The sequence below is a fragment of the Giraffa tippelskirchi genome, chromosome 11, assembly GCF_054371585.1.
Source record: "Giraffa tippelskirchi isolate mGirTip1 chromosome 11, T2T-mGirTip1v1.2.pri, whole genome shotgun sequence".
Classification (NCBI taxonomy): domain Eukaryota; kingdom Metazoa; phylum Chordata; class Mammalia; order Artiodactyla; family Giraffidae; genus Giraffa; species Giraffa tippelskirchi.
Genome location: NC_137285.1, coordinates 123,010,001 through 123,034,598, shown reverse-complemented (window position 1 = coordinate 123,034,598; position 24,598 = coordinate 123,010,001). Strand labels below are relative to the sequence as shown.

General features: G+C 42.1%; 1 protein-coding gene across 3 annotated transcripts in view; it reads right to left on the bottom strand.

The window, feature by feature from the left end:
- Window positions 1-24,598, bottom strand: part of RNF121 (ring finger protein 121) — an 87,508-nt gene that overhangs the window by 62,086 nt on the left and 824 nt on the right. Inside the window, exon 2 of one of the 3 annotated variants that reach the window (XM_081539408.1) lies at window positions 24,336-24,451. The exons of the other annotated variants lie outside the window; for them this stretch is intronic. The gene's annotated coding sequence lies outside the window, so the exon portion shown is untranslated. The remainder of the gene's footprint in view (window positions 1-24,335; window positions 24,452-24,598) is intronic. 3 annotated transcript variants of the gene reach the window in all.

Here is a 24,598-nt window from a genome sequence, read left to right as displayed (position 1 = left end):
CAGGCTACCTTCATGCAGGGATCAAACCCGAGTCTCTGTAATTGCCGCACTGGCAGGTGGATTCTTTACCACTAGTGCCACCGGAAGCAAGACAGCCTACTAGCAACAAATTTGCTCTATTTTTGTCTGCCTTTTTTAATTTTTTAGTTGGGTCTTTGTTGCTGCACACAGGCTTTCTCTAGTTCCAGTGAGCTGGGGCTACTCTAGTTGTGGTGCACAGGCTTCTTAATGTGGACACTTCTCTTGTGAAGCATGGGCTCAAAAGTTGTGGTGCACCAGCTTAGTTGCTCCACAGCATGTGGAATCTTCCCAGACCAGGGACTGAACCTGTGTCCCCCGCATTAGCAGGTGGATTCTTAACCAATGGACCATCAGGGAGATCCTATTTCTCCTCTTTTGAAGGCTGATTTTCAGGATACAGAAATCTAGGCTGATGAGGGTTTGTCTTTGCCCTTCTATAGGTAAAGTGTTTTCTCTGCTGGCTTCTTTCAGAATTTTTTCTGTCTCTGATTTTCTATGATTTGAAAAATGATGTACCTAGATGTAGTGGGGGGCGGGGGGAGGCACGGTGTTGGCATTTATCCTGCTTGGTGTTTTCTGAACTTCCTGGATCAGTGGTTTGGTGTTTGACATTAACTTGGGGAGATTCCCAGTCATTACTGTTTAAAATATTTCTTTTGTTTCTCTCCTCCTCCTTCTGGTATTCCCATGATGCATCTGTCTCTGTCTATTCAGGTCGCTATAACAAAGTACCATTGACTAGGTGGCTTATAAACAACAAACATTTACTTCTCACACTTCTGGAGGAAGGAAGTCCAGGATCAAGCACAAGCTGGAAGGGGTTAGGAAACTCTGTGGGGCCTCTATTGTAAGGGCACAGATTCCAATTATGAGGGTTCTGCCCTCAGGACCTAATCACTTCCTAAAAGCTCCATCTCCTAACACCAATACCTTTAGGATTAGGATTTCAACATATGAATTTATGGGGAACACGAACATTCAGATCATAACAGCACACCTTTACTTTTGTAGTTGTCCCAAAGTTCTTGGATATTCTGTTTCTTTCAAGTCTTTTTTTTTTTTAATTTTTTAACTTTTATCGGTTTCTATTGAAATATTCTCAAGCTCAGAGATTCTTTCTTCGGCCTTATCTAGTCTATTGATAAGTCCATCAAAGGCATTTTTCATTTCTGTCATGGTGTTTTTGATCTCTAAACATTTCTTTTTGATTCCTTCTTAGAATTTAAATTTATCTGCGTACAATGCCCAGTTGTTCTTGCATGTTGTCTGGTTTATCCATTTGAGCATTACTTAGCACAGTAATCAGAATTATTTTAAATTCCTGGTCTAGTAATTCCAACATCCCTGCCAGAGATGGGTCTAATTCTGATCCTTGGTCTGTCTCTTTAAAGTGTGTTTTGCCTTTTAGTGTATCTTGCAACTTTTTGATAGCTGGGTATGATATACCAGGTAAAAGGAATTTCTATAAATAGGGATTTAGTACTGTAGTGGTAGGATGCTGGGGAGGAGCAGCCTTCTACAGTTCTATGACTGGGTTTCAGTCTTTTAGTGAGTCTATGCCTCTGGAACGTGAACTTCAACAAGTGCTTCGCAGTGCCTCGCCCACCCCTCTTAGGTGGGGCACAATGGCTTAAGAGGACTGGAGTTGGGGATTTCCCTTATCCAACATGAAAAGCTAGAACTGGTTAGAGATGGGTATCTTTTTTCCCCTAGATCAGTCAGGCTCTGATAAAACCCCAAAAGGTTAGACTATGGTTAAACAGTTTACCCTGATGGCAGATCTTAAGAAGAAGAGAATGCTCCATAGTATTTTTAAAAGGTTCTTTCCCCGCCCTGCTACCCACAAAAGCACAAAGGGATTTTTCTCAATACTCAATGTAAGAACCTGCCAGATACCTGGAAGGTCATTGTGGGGGCCCTGAATAACTGTGAGTACCTGTGGAGTTTTTAACTTTTGAGTTGTCCACACTGAGCCTCCAGCAATTTATTACAATCCAGGTTTCCCTGCTCCAATACTGGTTCCCACAGAAGTTTCTGCTTCTGTAAGTTGTGATTTAGGCCAGCAGTTTGTCTTTGTCCTATGACCTCACTCTTTTAAAGATCTAAGAATTGTTGATTTTTCAGTTTTTTCAGCTTTTTACTCGTTCTTAGGACAGAATAGTGATTTCCAAGCTTCTTACATGCCAAAATGGAACCCTTCTGTCCATTTTTTAAAAGTAGGTTATTTATATTTTTGTTGTTGAGTTATAAAAGTTTTTTTTATATATCCTGGACATAAAGTCTCTTATCTGATATATGACCTGCAAGTATTTTCTCCCATTCTGTGCTGTGCTTAGTCGCTCAGTCGTGTCCAACTCTGAGACCCCATGGACTATAGCCTGCCAGGCTCCTCTGTCCGTGGAACTCTCCAGGCAAGAATACTGGAGTGGGTTGCCATGCCCTCCTCCAGGGGACCTTCCCAAACCAGGGATCGAACCCAGGTCTCCCACATTGCAGGTGGATTCTTTACCGTCTGAGCCACCAGGTAAGTCCCTTTCTCCCATTCTGTGGGTTGTCTAATTTTTTTGGTGATGTCCTTTGCAATACAAAAGTTTTTCATTTTGATGAAGTACAATTTCCTTTTTCTTTTACTGCTTTTGCTTTTGGTGTCATAGCTAAGAAACTACTGTCTAATTTGATAGTGATTTATGACTATCTTTTCTTCTAAGAGTTTTATATTTTTAGTTATTACAGTTAGGTCATTGGTCTGTTCCCCCCCCATTGGCTTGTTTTGAGTCAATTTTTTAAATGGCGCAATGAAAGGGGTCCAACTTCATTCTTTTGCCTGTGGCTATCAAGCTGTCTCAGCATGATTTGTTAAAAAGACTATTCATTTCTCCTGTGGACTTGACTGTTCACATTGGCTCTTAACTCCCTAAGATGATGCAACACCCTTGTTTCCCAGATTACTTTCTTAAGTGTCCACACAGCTCTATATATTTTGCTGACAGAACCTCTGAAAAGATAGCTAGAGAGACATAATACCATATATACAATACCAGACCTACAAGACCTTTTAGAACTAATACCCAAAATAGATGTCCTTTTCATTACAGAGGACTGGAATGCAAAAGTAGGAAGTCAAAAAACACCTGGAGTAACAGGCAAATTTGGCCTTGGAGACAGAATGAAGCAGGGCAAAGGCTAATAGAGTTTTGCCAAGAGAACGCACTGGTCATAGCAAACACCCTCTTTCAAAAACACAAGAGAAGACTCTACACATGGACATCACCAAATGGCCAACATCGAAATCAGATTGATTATATTCTTTGCAGCCAAAGGTGGAGAAGCTCTATACAGTCAGCAAAAACAAGGCCAGGAGCTGGCTGTGGCTCAGATCATGAACTCCTTATTGCCAAATTCAGACTGAAATTAAAGAAAGTGGGGAAAACCACTAGACCATTCAGGTATGACCCAAATCAAATCCCTTATGATTATACAGTGGGAGTGAGAAACAGATTTAAGGGACTAGATCTGATAGACAGAGTGCCTCATGAACTATGGACGGAGGTTCGTGACATTGTACAGGAGACAGGGGTCAAGACCATTCCCATCGAAAAGAAATGCAAAAAAGCAAAATGGCTGTCTGAGGAGGCCTTACAAATAGCTGTGAAAAGAAGAGAAGTGAAAGGCAAAGGAGAAAAGGAAAGACATATCCATTTGAATGCAGAGTTCCAAAGAATAGCCAGGAGAGATAAGAAAGCCTTCCTCATGGAGAAGGCAATGGCATCCCACTCCAGTACTCTTGCCTGGAAAATCCCATGGATGGAGGAGCTGGTAGGCTGCAGTCCATGGGGTGGCTAAGAGTCAGACATGACTGAGCGACTTCACTTTCACTTTTCACTTTCATGCATTGGAGAAGGAACTGGCATCCCACTCGGGTGTTCTTGCCTGGAGCATCCCAGGGACGGCAGAGCCTGGTGCGCTGCCATCTATGGGGTCGCACAGAGTCAGACATGACTGACGCGACTTAGCAGCAGCAGCAGCAGCATGACATCTACAGTGGTGCAGTAAAAAACCAAGGGAGTTTGTTTCTCAACTGCATTGTACACTGGCTGCCTTCACCTTATCTTTCCGTGTGAAAATAAACTCCTTCCTTGTGAAAAAAAAAAAAAAAGAAAGAAAGCCTTCCTCAGTGATCAATGCAAAGAAATAGAGGAAAACAATAGAATGGGAAAGACTAAAGATCTCTTCAAGAAAATGAGGGATACCAAGGGAACATTTCATGCAAAGATGGGCTCGATAAAGGACAGAAATGGTATGGATCTAACAAAAGCAGAAGATATTAAGAAGAGGTGGCAAGAATACACAAAAGAACTGTATAAAAAAGATCTTCACAACCCAGATAATCACGATGGTGTGATCACTCACCTAGAGTCAGACATCCTGGAATGTGAAGTCAAGTGGGCCTTAGGAAGCATCACTACGAACAAAGCTAGTGGAGGTGATGGAATTCCAGTTGAGCTATTTCAAATCCTAAAAGATGATGCTGTGAAAGTGCTGCACTCAATATGCCAGCAAATTTGGAAAACTCAGCAGTGGCCATAGGACTGGAAAAGGTCCGTTTTATTTCAATCCCAAAGAAATGCAATGCCGAAGAATGCTCAAACTACCACACAACTGCACTTATCTCACACGCTAGTAAAGTAATGCTCAAAATTCTCCAAGCCAGGCTTCAGCAATACGTGAACCATGAACTTCCAGATGTTCAAGCTGGTTTTAAAAAAGGCAGAGGAACCAGAGATCAAATTGCCAACATCTGCTGGATCATCGAGAAAACAAGCGAGTTCCAGAAAAAAACATCTATTTTTGCTTTATTGATTATGCCAAAGCCTTTGACCGTGTGGATCACAATAAACTGTGGAAAATTCTGAAAGAGATGGGAATACCAGACCACCTGACCTGTCTCTTGAGAAACCTGTATGCACGTCAGGAAGCAACAGTTAGAACTGGACATGGAACAACAGACTGGTTCTAAATAGGAAAAGGAGTATGTCAAGGCTGTATATTGTCACCCTGCTTATTTAATTTATATGCAGAGTACATCATGAGAAATGCTGGGCTGGAAGAAGCACAAGCTGGAATCAAGATTGCCAGGAGAAATATCAATAACCTCAGATATGCAGATGACACCACCCTTATGGCAGAAAGTGAAGAAAAACTAAAGAGCCTCTTGATGAAAGTGAAAGAGGAGAGTGAAAAAGTTGGCTTAAAACTCAACATTCAGAAAACTAAGATCATGGCATTCAGTCCCATCACTTCATGGCAAATAGATGGAGAAACAGTGAAACAGTGGCTGACCTCAGTTTCTGGGGCTCCAAAATCACTGCAGATGGTGACTGCAGCCATGAAATTAAAAGATGCTTACTCCTTGGAAGGGAAGTTATGACCAACCTAGACAGTATTATTAAAAAACAGAGACAGTACTTTGTCAACAGAGGTCTAGTCAAGGCTATGGTTTTTCCAGTAATCATGTATGGGTGTGAGAGTTGAAAGCTGAGCACCGAAGAATTGATGCTACTGAACTGTCGTGTTGGAGAAGACTCTTGAGAGTCCCTTGGACTGCAAGGAGATCCAACCAATCCATCCTAAAGAAGATCAGTCCTGGGTGTTCATTGGAAGGACTGATATTGAAGCTGAAACTCCAATACTTTGGCCACCTGATGCAAAGAACTGACTCATTTGAAAAGACCCTGATGCTGGCAAAGCTTGAGGGCAGGAGGAGAAGGGGACGACAGAGGATGAGATGGTTGGATGGCATCACTGACTCAATGGACATGAGTTTGGGTAAACTCCGGGAGTTGGTGAAGGACAGGGAGGCCTGGCGTGCTGTGGTTCATGGGGTCTCAAGGAGTCTGACACGACTGAGAGACTGAACTGAACTGAAAGAATATATGTAAAGCATACTAGAGAGAAAGAAAAGCCTCTGAAGCTATCTGTGAAGTCTGATACATTTATTCATTTACTCAACTCTAATTTAAGGCACTTCTGTACGAAATAGGTTCTGGGCTAGGCATGGAGATACAAAGATGAACCAGACATTTTTTCCTGCCCTTGAGAAGACAGATAAAAAAGAAAACAATTAGGCTGTTTTAAAAGCATGAATTTACTCAGTAGAGGGAGCACAACCCTCCATTTTGCAGAACACACAAATGTATAAAGGAGAAAATCACTCACTAAAGATGACATTATGGGGGACAGGGACAGGAGTGATGGGGAAAGCATCACAGACCTTAAGGAAGAAATCAGAGTCACAGCCTCGGGCCTCAAATGGCCAAGCCAATGACTAGCCACAAGGTCATGCGAGGGCCACATTATGACTTTCATGGGCCCTAGGTACTTTCACCTTTTTGGAACCCTTCCTACATTAAAAATATACATATTAGGGACTTCCCTGGTGGTCCAGTGGTTAAGAATCTGCCTGCCAATTCAGGGGACATAGGTTCAATTCCTGCTCTGTGGAGATTACACATGCCAAGGGGCAACTAAGTCCATGCATCAAAACTACTGAGCCTGTGTGCTGCAACTACTGAAGCCCACATTCTGGAGTCTATGCTCTGCAACAAGAAGCCACTACAATGAGAAGCCCATGCACTGCAACTAGAGAGCAGTGCACACTTGCTGCAACTAGAGAAAGCCCATGCACAGCAATGAAGACCTAGCACAGCCAAAAATAAATAAAAATAAAAGAAGTTAATGTATTTAAAAATATATTTTATAATTGCATTAATATAAAGATGTACAATCCAAGGTGGATTATATCCATTTTTCTCTTCTGATTAAAAGAAATTAAGACATTTTTATGGGCCACTGGGCACTGTGCCTACTGGGTAAGTCAGCCCTGAATCCTGCTGTCTCTCCACAGCTACGCACCAAGAATTCTCTCCCCGGCTGCCAAGTCACACTGCTCTGCTGCTTCCAAGATTCTGTCCTCTACTGGGTTTAACTGATCAAGTGGCTAAATCTTATACCATCTAAATCCACAAAAAAAGGTAACCTCATTCTCTACTCATATGAGCACTATAAAGTTACTAGACAGTCATTTGCCAATAATGTGTATTCTGTGTTATGGAAGGTTTAGATATATTCAAGAATGATCAATCCCAAACAAAGAAACAGACATGTCATGATCTACAAATGGCAAAGTCATAGGAAGCACGTGCTTGGCATCTTGGGGACAGCCAAAAAGTATCTGTTCACCTGCTCCTTCATTCAAGCACAAGACAGTCATAAAACAAAGTCTCTTCCCTTATAAAACCATCTAAGGAGGAAGACAGATAATAAATATGCAAGTAAATGTATTTATAATATGAAATAATTTCTGATTGCAGTGTTATGAAGAAAAATAAAGCAGAGTGAGAGAAGAAAGAATGAAAAAGTAGGCTATCATGTGGCTTCATGTAGACACTCTGGTTTCCCCAAACAGGTTTCCAACTAAAGGAGAACATGGGCAGGATGGATAGTAAAACTAGCCCATGCGGAATGCCTTATTTCCTTGGCTTTTACCTTATTCCCACTTTTCACCCCAAGAAATGACTCCAGAGCAACAACCACCTTCCTCAGTGATGAGAAAAAGTTATAAGTCCTCATTTGGCATAGCTATTTACTTGCTACATGTCAATGAACACGGCACTTCTCTCCATGCCTCAGTTTCCCCAAATATAAAACGAGGAGGTGAGCTTAAGTGATTTTCAAGGTCCATTAAAGGTCAAATACTGTAATAATTCATGCCAAATCTAACTCCAAAGCTTTGGAGTCAGCTATAATACTCTGGCTTTCTAGACTGCCACAGTTTCCTTAGTTACCATAGAAGTGAAAGCAAATGCCTCTAGTGTGGTGAGATGTGATATAACAGGATGCTACCAAATTAAGTCAATGAAAATTTACCAAGCAATGACCATATGCAAGCATCAAAAATATCTATCACTTGGAGGACGGCCTCTTGCCCTGGCTTCAAGTACCTGCTAACTGCAAAGGGCCCTAAATTCTGGAACCCCATCCACCAGGGCAACCTGGCACTTGTGATCCTTTCAAGTCAGAGACTGAGCAACCATGCAGCTAGAGACATCACTCTTTCACAAAACATTACAGATGACTAAGTCCAACCTTTGCCCTTGTGGTAGTCACAGTCCAAGGGGTAGGGGGGAGACAGACTATTAAACGTAATATGATAAGGATAACCATTGACACATAAACAAAGTGCTGTGTAAGCCCAGAGAAAGGAGAGATTAGCTAGTTTCTGAACCTGTTATGAATACAGCAAAACCATCAGGCTAGCTGCCTCTGTCTCGTGGAGAAAGATACCATGGTCTGCTGCGTGATTAGGATAACAAGTGAAGTCCAAAGTTTCATGGCCTACCCATATTTGTAGCTCCCACTTTTCTTCTTGTTCACATTCTTCTCCAACTCCTCAGCCCTAGCAAGAATTCAAGGCCAATTAATTAAAGTGCAATTACCTCACTTTTCAGACCTCATAAGTCATCTGGGGACCATGAAGACATTGGTTATGCTTAGTCAAACTGTAAAGCTTGACATGGACAGCACACTGTGGGGAGTGGAGTGAGAGTAGACACTGGCTGCAATAACTGTTGTGGCTGCTGTCTGCCCACCACTCCTACCCCTCCTACTATCACCAGAAAAGCATATCCTCCAGGCCAGCTGAACTGGAAAGCTTTTTTAAAGAAACTTTTCAAATTTCTACAGAAGTGGAGGAATATTTAATGACCTCTCTCACATTCAACAATCATCAAATTTGGGGGCATTTAATGTTTACTTCTTAGGTTCTTCAATTCCTACCTCATAAAATTTCTATTTCTCCAACTGGCTTGCTCTCCACCTGGTCCTCCTACCTGCATTCCAGCTTCCCATACACTCTTTACTTTTCTACCCGTCCTTAAAGATGTCACTTCTTCCAGAAGCCCTTCCAGAACAGAACTATGAAACTCCTAAAGCCCATGTGTCTGGAATATCCACATGCTGATCACATCCACCACCTATGAAACCTCCCTCCAGATTGTCACTGCCAGACCTCCTGGGTCCAGACTTTATCTTGTGCTCTCTCCTAGACGTGCAGTCACTTCCAAGGTGCTCTCTCTGCCAGAACAATTCCTAACAGAAGCAGCCACAGTAATCTTTATCAGACACTCATCTGACTGCATCAGCCCCCTACTCTAACAAACTATGACAATTTTCTACTGCCTTTGGATTAAGGTCCAAACTCCTTTGTATGACACACAAGGTACTTCATAAACTGGTACAAAGTGAAAGTGAAGTCGCTCAGTCGTGTCTGACTCTTTGCAACCCCATAGGCTATAGCCTACCAGGCTCCACCGTCCATGGGATTTTCCAGGCAAGAGTACTACCAGCTACTTACCTCAACACCTCCAACAAACGGCCTTTTACTCCAGCCTCACTCAACCCCCTACCACTCTAATGTGCTCCTCCCTTTTCTCCCCCAGTGCTTTGGCTGCTGGTGTCTTCTCTTCCTAGAATTCTTTCCTGACCTGCACTCTCTAGTTCATTTCTATTCCTTAAGATGCAGCTCAAATATTACCTCCTTTGTGACACATTCTTCAACTTTATTCAATCACAGATCTATTCAACAACTGTTAACTGATCATGCTATGCTCTAGACAGGGAATACAATAATAAATAATAACAGCTCTCACTCTCAAGGAGCTTAGAGTCTAGTAGATCTCCTCAGGCAGAATAGTTCCCTTCCTCCTCTGTTCTCCTGCAGAAATTTACAATTTGCACAAATCTCTAAGGTCACATTTATTACATTTAATATAATACTTGTTTCTGAGTCTGTTTTTATCTCTAGACTCTAATCGTCTTGAGGTTAAGGATCTTTTACTTTTAAGGCTTTATTGAGGCATAGCATCCATCTCAGGTGGACAATTCACTGACTGTTCATGTATTTATAGAGTTGTACAGCCATCTTATTTTAAATCATTTCCATCACACTATAAAGAAAGCTCCAAGCTCACTGGCCAACTCCCCATTCCTGTCCCTAGACCTAAGCAACCCCTAATCTACTTTATATCTCTATAGATTTGTCTGTTCTGGATCTTTCATATAAATGAAGTCACACAATATGCTGCCTTTACTGACTGGCATCCTTTATGCAACATAACACGAGGCACAATGTTTTTCAAGGATTATCCATATATCATGATACAGCATGTATCAGTAGTTCACTCCTTTTTCGTGACAGGTAATCTTCCACTGTATGGATATACATTTTATGTATCCATTTACCAGTTGATAGACATTTGAGCCATATACTTTTTGGCTATTATAATACTGCTATGAACATTTGTGTGTAAGTTTTTATGGAGACATATGTTTTTATTTCTCAAGTATGTATCTAGAGTGGAATTACTGGGTCATATTATTTTTTTGGGCTCTAAAATCACTGCAGATGGTGACTGCAGCCATGAAATTAAAAGACGCTTACTCCTTGAAAGGAAAGTTATGACCAACCTAGATAGCATATTTAAAAGCAGAGACATTACTTTGTCAACAAAGGTCCGTCTAGTCACGACTATGGTTTTTCCAGTAGTCACGTATGGATGTGCGAGTTGGATGGTGAAGAAAGCTGAGCGCCGAAGAATTGATGCTTTTGAACTGTGGTGTTGGAGAAGACTCTCGAGAGTCCCTTGGACTGCAAGGGGCTCCAACCAGTCCATCCTAAAGGAGATCAGTCCTGGGTGTTCATTGGAAGGACTGATGTTGAAGCTGAAACTCCAATACTTTGGCCACCTGATGCAAAGAGCTGACTCATTGAAAAAGACCCTGATGCTGGGAAGGATTGGAGGCAGGAGGAGAAGGGGACGTCAGAGGATGAGATGGCTGGATGGCATCACCGACTCGATGGACATGAGTTTGGGTAAACTCCGGGAGTTGGTGATGGACAGGGAGGCCTGGCATGCTGTGATTCATGGGGTCGCAAAGAGTTGGACACGACTGAGCAACTGAACTGAACTGAATTGACTGATGGCAACTCTATGCTTAACCTTTAGAGGTACTGCCAAACTGTTTTCCACAGCAACTGTACCATTTTACATTTCCACTAGCGGTGCATGAGGAGTCCAATTTTTCTACATCCACAACACCTGTTATTACGTCTTTTTGATTATAGCATCATATTGGGTATGAAGTGGTATCGTAGCTTTGATTTGCATTTCTCTGATGGCTAATGATGTTCAACATCTTTTCAAGTGCTTATTGGCCATTTGTGTATTTTCTTTTGAAAAAGGTCTAGTCAGATCATTTGTTCATATTTTATTGGATTATTTACCTTTTTCTTATTAAGTGGTAAGAGCTCATTGCATATCCCAAATATAAATCCCTCATTAGAAATACGGTTTACAAATATTTTCTCCCATTTAGCGATCCAAGGTGGTCTGATAATCATCTGAATCTTACTCATTTTCACATTTCAAAGAACTAGCACATAATATGACGCACTGCACATGTTCAGTAAATGTTAGGTGGACATTACTGCTTTTAACTGCTTTGAAGACAAGAATAATGCCTTACTTGTTCAGCATCTTCCTCACATGTCACACCTAGCACTAGACATAAAGCACATGCTTTGGAAATACACAGAGGCTGAGTAACTCTCACTGGAACAAAACAGTGGGGATGATGTTGCAGAAGAATCCAGAGGAACTGGGAAAGCCACCTGAAACCAACAGAACTTATTTACATTGGCTACTACAAGTTACCCCTGAGACTGCTGCTGCCTCCTGAGCGTAAGAAGCAACTTCTGTATAAGCCATTCGTACGGTGGCTCACACTAAGAAGTAGTCATCAAACGTTCCATTACTTAGAAAACCAGCCACCCTCCCTCCATTCCCTTAGCCAGTGAGAGATAGCAAGCACATGACAGCACTAATTGAGATGTTGGCTCTGCTTGAAATGCCCTTTCTTCTCCTTAAGGAGGTCAAACTTGACCTAAAGAGACAGCCTGGTATCTGGACCACATCAGAGATGCACAGCTGGCAAAGGTGCTCCATCCTTTGTGGGTTTTAAGCTAGAAAGTGACTCTTCCTATTAAGCACTAGCATGAAATCTTTCATGATCATCAACAGCCAATAGTAAATACTGAATACTTTCCAAACTTGACACAGCATACAAATAGGACTGAAGGAAGCTTTGGGAAGAAGGAAAAACTGAAGAACATGGTTGGTTCTACCAGAAGGCCTAGATCAGTGGGGCAGGAAATGTCTCTATCATCTCTTCCTTTCTATTATTCAAGCTACAAACATAATCCAGGTCCTTCAACCTCATGCCTTTCTTGCCAGTCACTGTGTCACTCAAATTCAAAATCTTCTGGTTTCCTAATACTGCCTGTAAGAGAAAGTAAGAACTCCCCAGTAGGCTACATAGAAAGCACTGAGAAAGCACACAGAAAGCCTCCAAGAAGCACTGAGAGTGAGCTCATGTGACCACACAAGGCCATGATCTGCCCCAGACTGCCTTCCAGTTTTACCCTCTTCTGCTCCCGCACACCTCTGGCATTTAACACGTGCTCCCCTGCACTATACATAATACACCAGAAAGCACATGCACTTTGAAATTAGATAAATCTGGAAGTACTGCTGCTGCTGCCGCTAAGTCGCTTCAGTCCTGTCCGACTCTGTGCAACCCCATAGAGGGGAGCCCAACAGGCTCCCCTGTTCCTGGGATTCTCCAGGCAAGAGCACTGGAGTGGGTGGCCATTTCCTTCTTCAATGCATGAAAGTGAAAAGTCAAAGTGAAGTCACTCAGTCGTGTCCAACTCTTAGCAACCCCATGGACTGCAGCCTACCAGGCTCCTCCGTCCATAGGATTTTCCAGGCAAGAGTACTGGAGTGGGGTGCCATTGCCTTCTCCAAAGGTATGCCTTCCCTACCTCTTTAATCCCTTCTACATTTCTGTCCCCCGAGTGATCTTTCTAGAATGCAGATCTGATCCATGCCACTCACCTAAGTGCTTAAAGTTCTTCCATGGTTAATCACCCACTACACATAAAAATCCAAACTCCTCAGTGATCTCACACTCACCTCCCTTTCCAGTCCCCCTACTTTCTCATCACACCCCACCTTCTACTCAAGATGCTCCAGGGACACTAACCCTTACACAGCGCCCTGGCCATGCTATTCTCTCCCTCTCACCTCCAACCTTGCTCATGTTGCTCCTTCTGCCTAGAGGGTCTTTCCCTTCTTTCCTGATTAACCTCTGGTCATTTTTTCCACACCAGCTAAAGTGCCACTTCTCTGGGGAGCCTCTCTTGATCTCTTGCACCCCATTTTCTGTGCTCACAGAGAGCTCGGTGAGTCTCTGTATTACAGCAGTCGTTCCATCTGCTTATTTGACTAACTCTTCCACTGGACTACGAGCAGCCTGAGAGCAGGGCCTAGGTCTTCATCATCCTACAAAGCTAAGACAGTGCCGTGATAAATGCTCTGTGCATGCTTGATGAATGGATACATGAATGAACAGGATTCTCCCACCATACCCACAAGGCTGGCATAACAAATAACTTTATTATTACTTTAAGCCGACAACACTGTGACTCAAGAGTGTCTCACTGACTTGTCTCAGTAACAACTCTGTGGTAGAGACAGGATAAAAAGGCAGATCTTCAGAGTCTCAGACCAACATCCAGAATTCTCCTCCCACTCTACATTCATATTTCCAACTGCCTAATTAACATCACCACTTAGATGTTTACATAGCCATCTCAAACTTAGCATAGACAAACACAAGTTTTCTGTATTTCCTTCTCCCAACAAAAATTTCTCCTAGTCTGTCCTGTCAGTACACAGTAACATCAGCCATGGTGTTGCCAATTACTCAAGTGAAAGCAAAACAAACTCAAAAAACCTGAAAGTCAAGCTTGATTATTTTCATTCCCTTACATCCCATATCCAATCCACCAGCAAGTCCTGTAGGCTCTATTTCAGAGCATTCTAATTTCATCTCACCATCTCTGCCACCCTACTCACACTCCCCCTCGCCCCCAACTCCAAAACTATCATTTCTCACTCAGACTACTGCAACAGCCTCTTAACTGCCCTCCTCGAGTGCTCCCCTACAATCTATTCTCCTCAAAGCAGCCAGAAAGATCTTTTTGAAAAATGCATATCAGCTCGCCTCACTATTTTAAAAATCATCCAAAATCTTCAATGTACTTTCAATCAAATTCAACACATTCAGCAGCATCTACAAGGCCTTACACATCTGACTCTGCCAAACTCCTTGATTCATACGGTACTATTTTTCTCTTGCTCACTGTAACTCAGCCCCACCGGTCTTCTTCTTTGGTCCCAAGACATGCATATCCCGTTGCCACCGATTTGTAGTTGCTTCTCCCTTGAGTTGACACAGTATGCTTCCAAATCTTCAAGCTGCTAAGTCTTCTTCATTCAGGTCTCAGTTTAAACATCACCTCCTCAGAGGCATTTCATAAACCTCCCCATTGAAAATAGCACCTCTCCACGAGTCATTCTCCACCCTTTTCTCAGAGTACTTAACACCACTTGAAGTTATCCTGCTAGTTACTTATTCATTATCTGTGTTTCCCCTATTAGAAAGTAAACTTTACAAGAGCAGGACCTTCACTGTCTTGTTCACTGATGAGTTACTTGGACCTAGAAAAATTCCTGACATCCTGAAGTTGCAAGTATTTGAATTAGAATGAATAAATAATATAGATTACATATTTAATAAATGCTTGACGAATGTGTGAGTGAATGAATTAAGGAATGGAATGGAAAAGGCAAAAAATAATAAGTGCACTCTATTTAATACTTTTATAGCTGCTCACTTTTCTCTACCCTGCCTTTGGTTTTGCTCAGATCCCCACAATCTCTTGGACTACTGTAGTACTCCCAACTAATTTCTTCTCCTTTCCCCAAGCTGATCCTTCCAAAAATAACTTCCACCCTCCTACCAGATTTGATCATTCTGAGACATAGATCTGAGTGTGTTATAAGTTCAAGCTTCTTAGCATGTTGTTAAAAAGGCTTTGCCAACCTTATCACTCACTGCTATCCCCCTACATTTAACCTATATTCCACTAATATAGGAATTCTTACAGTTCCCAGAATATTCTATGCTGAATAGAATATTCTATTCTAACGCCTCCAAGCCTTTGCATATCTTTTCACTTTGCTGGACCACTCTTCCCTTTCCCACAGACTATCTACTGAACTCAATCCTCAAGAACCATCTCCAGCATCCTCTGTTAAGTCTTTAATGATTCCCTCAAGCAGTTAGTCACTCTCTCCTTGGTCACTACAGTACATAACACATACTTACACTACACTGCAATCATTTGTTTCCATGTCTGTCTTCCTCTATGTGACCATTAGCCCCCTGAAAGCAGGAGTTATGTCTTCATGTTTGTGTCCCCAGCACTGTATCTGGCTTATTGAAGCACTCAATAATTGTTGACTGAAGGAATGAGTGGATATGTCTTAATTCCTCAACTTGGGATTTAAGTCAACCTCATACTGGCTCCAACCTATGTTTCTCCATTTAGTACTTAGTCCTCTCTTACTTGCTGATCCCCAAACACATTTACTTTCTCATATTTACTTGGGGCCTTTATTCCTACTGCTCTCTCTAGTGAAACTTAAATCATCCATTAAGGCCCAGCTCAGGGGGCTCCTTCTCCATGAAGTCTTCCCTAACCATTTTGATAAGAAGAGATTTACTTCCCCAACAGCACTTTGTTTTTTCTACTGATGAGGTATTCAGAACTTCTTATTTTATAATTATAGCCTTTCCAATTGAACTACATGTGCTACTTTTCTAACTGAACTATGAAAGCTCTTTGAAGGCATGAAACATGAATTAGTATGTTTCCTCTCAACTTAAGTACCTAACACAGTGCCTTGCACAAAGCAAGCAGGTATAATTATGTTTTATTAGTGGAGAAAAGTATGTTTAATAGTATGCTTAGAGATAATATGCCTCCACTCCTTCACACACGTTCTTTTACCTTGGTATAAATTAGTTTCCTGACCATGTGATAAACATTATTCTTGCTTTAAGAATGAGCCCATCGTCATATCCTCTCTGAAGTCTTCCCTAACTCTCCCAAATACACTTTCACACTTTGCCATGTACCTGTGGTACCTGTACATGACTTCACTCATCATACTACATTGTCATTATCACTTAGGGGGTCCCTCTCCCTACTAGACCATGAACTCTTGAAGCACAGAGTCTCTTTAAACATTTATGGGGTTCTTTTTGTTTGGTTGTTTTTTCTTTTTGGCCACAACATGCAGCACGCAGGATCTTAGTTCCTCCATCAAGGATCGAACCCATGCCCCCTGCAGTGGAAGAGTGGAGTCTTTACCACTGGACTGCCAAGGAAGTCCCTTTTTAATCATTTATGAATTCCTAACACAAAATAAAGTATCTGGAAAAATTAAATGCTCAATAAATACATGGTGAATTTTGAAAACAGTAAATTCATGTTATAGAGTATACCAGCAATAGAGATCATGGCATCACATCGCTGGGTTCAAATCTCAGTTCTACTTACAAGCTATCTACCCCTGAATAAGTTACTGGGCAATGCCTCAGTTTTTACTCATCAGGAAAGTGAAGACAATAATAGTATTAAAAGAGAATTAAAACACCTAACGCATGCAAAATGCTTGGTATAATGCCTGCCACGCAGCATGCACTAAAAAGTTAGCTATTGTTTGTTATCACTGGAAAGAGAGCTAAATGACAGGAAGCTTAATGACAGGCTCAGCAAGAAGGTAGGCTCAATTCTATGGGCAAATGGGGAGCAGAACGCCACTGAAGACATCCTCAGTAACAGACACATTCAGTTACTGAGAACACCCCACTGGGAAGGGGGAAGGAGGGCAGAGAGAACAGACCAGGGGAGGTCTATGCTCTCTGCCTCCAGCTTCCCCTTTCCCCACTGGTTCTCCCTAGTTGCTCAGGGCCAAAGCCCCATGGCCGTAACTCAGCATCCTCTTGGGAAAGCTGCACTTTAGAGGGAACTAATGAGTTTATGTTTACCAACAGATTTTCCTCTGAGGAGCAGAGAGATAAATGACTTCAAGAAGGGAAAACACAAAGAAATAAAATAGAGAAGAGGAATGACACTGGGTGGATTATCCTGGGTTGACTTCCACAGAGTAAGCTTTTAGGCCAAATAGCCCCAGGTGGACTGAACCTAAATTCGTCAGAGGCATTCTTTGGCAGGGCATGTGCCTCCTTCAAGGGTCAAAGATGCAAAGAAGTAGGATCTAGGAAAAGAGGACTAAAAAGATGAAGCTACAGAAATAAGAATTCTAGCCCAATCTGAAGAATACTGCAACAGAGATAATCAAAGAAGGAAGAGGCTGACCAAAGAAAGATAAACTCCCTTTCACTGTTATTTAGTCGAACTAAGTTGTGTCTAACTCTTTTGCGACCCCACAGACTGGTAGCCCACCAGGCTCCTCTGTCCATGGGATTTCCTAGGCAAGAATACTGAAGTGGGTAGCCAGTTCCTCCTCCAGATGATCTTCTCCACCCAGGGGATCAAACCCAGGTCTCCTGCGTTGGCAGGCGGATTCTTTGTGTTTAAATACAGACTAGGTGACCACTTGCGGGAAGTGTTTGACATGGGTAAATGGATTAGATTTAAGATCCTTCAATAAGCATTTGAATATCTACTCTATGCTAACTATTGTGAAAGATTAGGTGCTGGGAACACAGAGGTGAAAAATAATATGGTCTGTCCCCTCAATAAGTTCACTGCGCAGTGGAGGAGACAAACAATACAACATGGTAAGTGCTGATAGATGTCTACAGAGGGTACTGTGGGGGGGGCAAAAAGCAGGTCCTCAGATTCTGTGCTTATGACTCACTGGTGAGGAGTAATATGGCATTAATTAAAATTGGAAAAGCAGTTTATAAGCAAATAGTACTGTCAGGCGCTATTGTATTATTGCCAGGCCGGGACAGACTGTGTCAGTTAATCTTTGCAATTTAGTCAACACTTCCTTAAACCTGAGTAGAATCCACATCTACAAACATTCTCATTTATTCAACAAACACAATCAATGTCTGCTATTGCCAAGCACTGAGTAAGGCAGAGGAATGCAGAGATGAGAAAGACAGTTCCTGCATTCAAAAAATTAGAACATTCCTCTTCATCTTTTCTTATTCTCTCTCCGACCTTCCCTTATTGACCAGCATGTGTATGTGCTCCATCGTGCCTGATTATTTGTGACTCATGGAGTGTAGCCCACCAGGCTCCTCTGTCCATGGAATTTTCCAGGCAAGAATACTGGAGTGGGTTGCCATTTCCTGCTCCAGGGGATCTTCCAGACCTAGGGATTGAACCCATGTCTCTTGCATCTTCCACATCTCCCTCACGGGCAGGCAGATTCTTTACCATTGTACTACCTGTGAAGCTCTTCGTTGACCAGAGGACACCTTAAATTCCTTCTGGAAGTAGATGAGTTATTAAGCAACAGGTTAATTGCAAAAACAAAGAGTGAGCTGGGGATGGGAGGTTTGTAATGGGAAATCAAATGGGAAAAACTGTCTGTAGACATGTAGACAGGGTGTCTGCCCGAGTACGAGACTGACTGCACAGAAAGTCAAAGGTTATGGTATTGGAGGTTATATGTAAGCCTTTTTGTCTACAACTTTCCTATCACCATTTTTTCTACTCTTATCCTAAGATTATTAGCAGATTATTAATAATAATTATACCTTCATTTGGTCATTCTCTACCATTTACTGAGTACCCAACAGGAATTATAGGACTCACAAAGCAAAGTAAAATATGGGGATCCAAGACTTTCAAAGCTGCAGGAGACCTCTAGAAGTCATGTGGTCCAAACCTATCATTTCAAAGATGAAGAATTAAGGTGTGGAATCTTTCATAAGCTCTTATCTTCAAACATTTATTGAGTCATACTCTATACCAGGCACCAAGGCTATAAGGATGGATAGGAAAAGAGCGACAGACTTTATTTTCTTGGGCTTCAAAATCACTGCAGATGGTGACTGCAGCCATGAAATTAAAAGATGCTTGCTCTTTGGAAGAAAAGCTATGAAAAAGCTTGACAGTATACTAAAAAGCAGAGATATCACTTTGCCAACAAAGGTCCATATCGTCAAAACTATGGTTTTTCCAGTAGTCAGGTATGGATGTGAAAGTTGGACCATTAAGAAGGCTGGGCACCAAAGAATTGATGCTTTCGAACTGTGGTGCTGGAGAAGACTCTTGAGAGTCTCTTGCACGGCAAGGAGATCAAACCAGTCAATCCTAAAAGAAATCAACTCTGAATATACACTGCAAGGACTGATGCTGAAGCTCCAAATACTTTGGCCACCTGATGCCAAGAGCCAACTCATTGGAAAAAACTCTGATGCTGGAAAAGATTGAAGGCAGGAGGAGAAGCAGACAACAGAAAAGGAGATGGTTGGATGGCATCACCAACTCAATGGAGATGAGTCTGAGCAAACTCCAGGAGATGGTGAAGAACAGGGAAGCTTGGAGTGCTGCAGCCCATGGAGTTGCAAAGAGTCGGACACAACTGAGCAACAAAAAGCGCTTTCTTTCAAAGAGAACTCAGTCTCAAAGAGTGTGACCCCAGTCAAATCACCTCTGTAAATGAAGTCCCACACTTACACAGCAGAGATGGCTAGCACAGGACAGCATGGGAAGTTATAGTACTCATATTGCCCAGAGTGGTTAAGAGCACAGATGCCGGAGTCATCTTGGATTTGAACCCTACCTCTGTCACTTACCAGCTGTCCAAATTAGGCAAGGTACTTAAATTCTCTGTGCCTCAGTTTCCACATCTGTAGGATGGATATAGCCATAATAATATCTATCTTGTAAAGTTGTGGTATGAAATTAGATAATGCATAGAAAACACGTGGCACAGGAACTGGCACATAGTAAGTACTATATCATTTTGCTGTCAGCACTCCCCCGCTGAGCCCTAGCCTTAGAATCCTCTCAATACAGTCTTCTAAGCATCTATTATCATTTGGCTGTCTCTGAGATAAAACAAAATCTGCTATTCCTAGTCTAAAACCTAGGTCTATTGTTTATAACTAGTTTTTTTTTGCACACTACATTACGCTACTATTCATTTTATAAGTCTTTAAGAAAAAAATCTGAAGATACATGGTCAGATAGCCAAGATTACACTTCAGTCACATATGCTTCAATCCTTCAACAAGCTCTTGACTTTAACTAAGAATCCCTAGAGAAGAAAACCGCTGGAAACAAGGAGCATTTGTCAAATGTCTACAGGGAGAAATCCATGGGAGGGAAAACAAAAAACAAAACAAACAGTCCAAGATTACTACTTTGAAAAAGCAAGAGATGGGAATGTCTACAGTCTTCCTGAGAAAAGAAGATATATATAGATTGCCACTTCCTCCTTGATGTACCTATGGCACCAACTCCATTGACACAGCACCTGTGACACAAATTTGTACTTATCACTCTCCACCCAGGCTAATCTGTGACCTCCTTGAAGGCAGTTATCATACATTATCCATCATGATTTGATCAAGCACAGCACAGTACCTGGAACAATTAATCAAAAAGTTTGATGAATTGATAAATGAACACAGAGAAAAACCATGAAAGACAAGGAAAGAAGGTATTAATGTAGATCAGACTAGTTCTACAAGACAAGAGCGCCTTGGGCTTGGATCTTAAATACACATAGGATTTGGAAAGACACAGGGAGAAAGGGAAAGTACTCCAGGCAGACAGGACAGTACAAACAAAGACCTGGCAGTAATCAGAAACATGGTATACAGGATGTTATAGCTTTAGTCATGATCTAGTCCAACAGTTCAATTCTCACAGGGATGCTGTAAACATTCAATTTAAAAAAAAAAAGCACATACTACTAAGGAGAGGAGTGTATTACCACTATTCAAAAATAATCATTGTCGAACACTGTTAGGTGCCTGCTTTATGCCAGGACCCATACCGAGTGAAGGGACTGTGACCATAAGCAAGATAGACCTGGACTCTGCTCTTGGGCAGCCAACAATCTAGTGGGGAAGACAGACAGTTAAAATAATGCTTGGTAGAGGTGGGCTAGAGGAAGTACAGGGAGGCTGAATGAACATAAAATAGGGTTACCCAATCAGTGGGCAATAAGAGAAAGCTCCCTGGTTTTTAAAGTGTGGTTTGAGACACTCAACGGGTTCTGAGTCCCTTCAAGGACTACGAGTCTTCAAAGTGAGTTTTTTTTTTTTAAATAAAGGGTTTCATGACTAAGGTTTAAAAACCACCAATCTAATCCAATCTTCTCTTTTAACAAGAATAAATCAGGGCCCAGAAGTAAATGATGCACTAAAGGCAACAATAAGTTAGCTGTAGGCTGAGACACTGCTTTGAACTTGAGCTGGAAGCTACTCACTGATCTGCACGATATCACATCATTTTGGCAGATGAACAACTACTGGGAGCAGACACATCCAGAATTCACAGGAACTATCCAGGCAGGCAGGCTGGCCCCAATAGGATGTTGAAGTGCTTTTTTAGCTTAGGTCCCAAGCCAAGTCTCTGTGCCAAGATGGTGCTTCCAAGTCCTCTAATGGCTGGCCTGCTACCCCTTCAAGAAGGAACTCACAGGCTCCAGGAGTAAGTCAGCTTCCAGGCCTCCAAGCTGGTACCCATGCTTTATCCTCCCAACACTCTCAAGCACCCTATGGTGTTTAGCAAGTGAAAGAACTTAGCCAGTCATTACAGGCTGTTTAATACCTAGCCTGAGCTGGCTAGACCCATAGCTCATCTCCCTAACTGCCACTGGGCTGGTCACTCCCCATGACCAAGGAAGGGCTCAGCAGAATCAAGTTATTGGTAAACTAAAGGATCTGTATAGAAAAATCAATATTCTTTTAGTTAACCCCCACTCTGAACCTCTCAGGAATGAAATGCTACTTCACATTTTTGTGACAGGTCCTTCGTACATTAAGAAAGGGGTAGTTTGTACATTAAGAAAGGGGTAGTTTACTTTGGCGGAGAAGGCAATGGCACCCCACTCCAGTACTCTTGCCTGGAAAATCCCACGGACGGAGGAGCCTGGTAGGCTACAGTCCATGGGGTCGCTAAGAGTCAGACACGACTGAGCGACTCACTTTCACTTTTCCCTTTCATGCACTGGAGAAGGAAATGGCAACCCACTCCAGTGTTCTTGCCTGGAGAATCCCAGGGACGGCGGAGCCTGGTGGGCTGCCGTCTATGGGATCGCACAGAGTCGGACACGACTGAGGCGACTTAGCAGCAGCAGTTTACTTTGGTAAGATGAGCCTGGCTTGAGAATGGACCCCAGGTGCTCAGCACAGCATGGTGGTATAAAGCTTAGTTCTGCACAGCAGAGGCAGACCCATGCTGGAATCTGCACTTCCCCATCACGAACTGTTGGAATCCTGGGAATGCCACTTAGCCTCTCTTGCCTCAGTCTCCTCATTTACAAAATGCAGTAAACACCAACTAATACACAGGGTTGCTGTTAATAATAAGTGAGATAATGCAGGCTTTAAACAGGAGCTGGTTTATGATAAGGACTCAATAAACAGTGGTCTTTTCTACTAGTAGCTCTTTTCCTAAGCCCTCTTTTCTATTTAGGAGAAGCAGTAGGTAAAACCTAAACTACCTTAACTACTATAGAAAGTAATAATGAAAAAAAAAGGAAAGGAAAGGAATATGAATGAATGGATGGCTGCTATTCCAGACTACTTATGCTAAGGACATCTGATATTGGAAAACATAGATCCAATATCCTAAAGAAATCAGAGCATGCAGTCTTCCCAAAGAAGTGGCATCTTAGCTAGGTTATCCATTACTTTTTTTATAATCTGAGCTTCACAGTAGTCTCTCTACTAAGTAGAAAGTGTTAAAGGAGAGCAACTCTGATGCCACATGCTTCTTTGTAAACCTAACCTTTCATTTTCAGCTCCAACCCACCTCTATCATAATGACTTCACTGACTCTCAGCAGATTCAAGTGCTTATCTCTAGCACCCCACTGAATCTGTTACACCTTTCCATTATAGTAAGTATCTAGCATTGCAGTGGGCCATTTGCATGTCTTTTCTCTACATTATAAATTGGTAATGATCCTGTCTGAACTCATCTTTGAATTCCCAGTGCACAATACATGGGAGACTCTCATAATTACAAATTAAAGGATGGATTTCACCTTGTTTCACTAGTTAAGGATGCTAAAAAACAGCTGGGGAAGCATTAATAGAAACTCACTCACAAACTAAGGTCAGCCAGACCATACTCCTGCCTCTCCCCCTCCTTATTTGAGCTTGAAGGGAAAACTGTTCCTGCTTCTCATAGTTACTTTCTTAAACACACAAGGAAAAGGACAGAAACAGTCCACACAGAATTTCCAGACAGCAGATTACATTATTTCTTAGTAAATGAAACAAGGAACAGAAGTTTCTGGGATGAATGCTAGTGGTTCATATAAAGTTGACTTCTAGGCATGACACTCTGGAATTATAATTACGATACTAGAAGCTCTTAAGTTTTTAAAACAATAAGGGAAGATAAGCAAAAATCAAAAATATCTAACTTCAAAACTTGAAGTTCTTTTCTCCTTTGCCAAAACTTTTGCTCTTTATCTCAATGAACCCTGGTATATGTAACTGAAATCAGCTTCCCCTGCTCAAAGGAGGCCATGATTAACAAAGCATGTATAATAACCTAAATACATTATTTACTTTTACAAGGCACTTCAAATATATCTCACTGAACTACAGCCAACCATAATCATAGAAACTTAGAGCTGAAAGGGGCTTGGAAGTCATTTCCACAACTACCCCACTTCACCACCCAAGTGGTATCCAAACACCCCTAGTCTTTAGTAACTGAAAGATAAATGGGTCTAAAATGGTTCTTTAAAAATCTCTCCCTGCTCTGACCACTTGTCAGTTTCTCAGTCTCCTCTCCCCACCTTAATGTTCCCAATCAGGTAAACCAAAACCTCCAAGTCATCCCACCACCAAACAACAGTCTTTGCTTCTCAAGTCCACTTCTACTCCCTTTCTTTGGGCCTCATCCCCAATCCCCACCCCACACTCCCCACCCAGCCAAGGCCTCTAAGAAACTGTTCCCTCAGAGATGCCACCGGTTCCATCCCTGACAATCAAACCCCTTTCTCCTATTCCTCCCTGCTGTCCGTATGCTGTCATGGGCAAGACCACAGGCACCCCTAGCCATGAATGTACCTTTGGCCTCGGAATTTTTTCCCTTTCCTTTCTCACCTTCTCTCTCTGCTTCTCAGCGCTGTCCCTTCATTCCCTTCAAACTCAATGTCTCCTTCCTCCTAGTGATTTCCTTCAAGGACCACTGGTCACTGAATACACCCGTTGTTAAATGCCTGTTACGTGGGTAAAAGAGACATACACCCTCAACAGCTCACTCTCAAAAAACGCATAAGTCTAATAGGAAAGAGGAAAAGGGAAAAAGAGGGAGAATCACTGATTCGTTAAGACTCGACTCCTCTGAGAAGCCTTCCCTACCCTAA